General features: G+C 40.3%; 1 protein-coding gene across 2 annotated transcripts in view; it reads right to left on the bottom strand.

Moving 5' to 3' along the window:
- LOC106880761 (probable tRNA(His) guanylyltransferase) overlaps positions 1-2,135 on the bottom strand; it is a 76,545-nt gene extending 74,410 nt beyond the window's left edge. For both annotated transcript variants that reach the window (XM_014930859.2, XM_052973688.1), the window contains exon 1: positions 2,096-2,135. The gene's annotated coding sequence lies outside the window, so the exon portion shown is untranslated. The remainder of the gene's footprint in view (positions 1-2,095) is intronic.
- Positions 2,136-2,141: the final 6 nt, after the last annotated feature.

Here is a 2,141-nt window from a genome sequence, read left to right on the forward strand (position 1 = left end):
CGTGAGAAGACCCGGCAAGCCAAGTGAGACCTAAATCTATGGCCTCAGGCATCCCACTAATGCATACATTCCTTCATTGGACAACTAAACTCCACTTGCGAAGACCTGTTGAGGCAAGTGAAATTGAAATCGAGTTAAGCTGGACACTAAACTCCACTTGTGAAGACCTGTTGAGGCAAGTGAAATCGAAATCGAGTTAAATTGGACACTAAACTCCACTTGCGAAGACCTGTTGAGGCAAGTGAAATCGAAATCGAGGTAAATTGGACACTAAACTTCTACTTGCGAAGATCTGTTGAGGCAAGTGAGATCGAAATCGAGTGAAATTTGACGACTGGCACCCATGCCAATGTCGTCTCCCTCATTGGAAATGGAAACTCAGCTTGCGAAAACTTATTGGGGCAAGTGAAATCGAAATCGTGATGGCACCTGTGCCCAGCGTCGCCTTTCTGGCACTTGTGCCCGCAGCATGTGTAAGGACCTTCGAGTGAGATCGTTGCCAGTGCCCCTGGACTGGCTCTTGTGCGGGTGGCACATAAAATACACCATTTTGAGCGTGGCCGTTGCCAGTACTGCCTGACTGGCCTTCGTACGGGTGACACGTAAAAGCACCCACTACACTCTCGGAGTGGTTGGCGTTAGGAAGGGCATCCAGCTGTAGAAACTCTGCCAAATCAGATTGGAGCCTGGTGTAGCCATCTGGTTTCACCAGTCCTCAGTCAAATCGTCCAACCCATGCTAGCATGGAAAGCGGACGTTAAGCGATGATGATGATGATAATAAATTACAAATGTGATGGCTAGCTTTGTATGGGATACCTTCACAAACTATAAACCAGGATAATGTATAGGAATGTTGTGGGACTTGAGGTGGTATATTTATATGTAACTAAGGAAGTAGAGGCTATATTTGAGAATGTGCTCATGTGAGCTTGGTAGTGGCACTTTAGGAGACCTGACAATTACAGGTCTTCTTACTACCATTGTGCTGATACCTCTACTGATTCATACAGTTATCCCCAAAGTAGGACCAGAGGTGTTATCGGTTCTAGCATGAAGTTGGGAGGGGGCATCACCATAATCACAAGTGTTACAGTTACAAGTACCAGGGGCAATGATACTTACGTTGCTACTGTTAAAGTGGGTAGGACCCTTGAAGCTTATAGTATTAGTGTCTACTAGGTTAGGGTGGGGGCCACATGTGAAATTCAGAGCCTGCAATAAAGCAGCCAAGTTTGTGCCTACTGAAAGAGGCAATTATAGATCCCAAGTTTGAGATTGTAGAGTATGAGATTTTAATACAAGATTTATTAAGAATAGGGTAATATATGGTGTAGTGGGAAATTAGAACTTAATTTGTAAAATAGCTTGGGTAAAGATTTAACCTGAAGAGAGAATAGGGTGCAAACCATAAACCACTTTCTGTCCCTAGAAGTCTTAAAACCCAGCATGGTGTTGAACCTCTTGGGCACCCAGAATATTGAACCATTACTACTATATATATATATATATATATATATATCATAGGCACAGGCTTGACTGTGTAGTAAGAAGTTAAAGAGTCCACACTAAATTACAATGTGTTCCTTTGCTCAAGACAAGTGTCAGAAAACAACTAAGGTAGGTGAATGGAAGTAGCAAGAATATGTTGGTAGAAACTGAGTGATCAGAGTGAAAAGATGGTAGTGGAGAAAACAATGATTAGTAAAGTGTAAGTGATAGGTATTAATAACATATGACTAAAAGAAGGAGTGATGACTGACAGTACAGAAAGGATGGTGATACAGAGTATCAGACAAAAAAAATGAAGGACACACATAAAATGAATACAGATTAATGCAGTAAAATGTACAAATGTGTGTTAGAAAGTAAAGATAAAAATTTTGAGATCTGTGAAAACAAACAAAACAATAAACACCAGAAAAGAGAAAGCACATGTGAAAAGCAGGAAAAAAAAACTGAATCAAAATATAAATAAAGTACAAGAACAACAAACAACACTGAAATTCATATGTAACTTTCCAAAATCTGAAAAACACACCACCTACATTGATATACTTTAAAAGAAAACTCATTAAAATGGCTATAAATTTTACCTGGCACGCCGACAGAAAAGTTTTGTGTTTTTCTTGAAAACAAAGC

This window comes from Octopus bimaculoides, chromosome 16 (genome assembly GCF_001194135.2).
Source record: "Octopus bimaculoides isolate UCB-OBI-ISO-001 chromosome 16, ASM119413v2, whole genome shotgun sequence".
Lineage (NCBI taxonomy): Eukaryota > Metazoa > Mollusca > Cephalopoda > Octopoda > Octopodidae > Octopus > Octopus bimaculoides.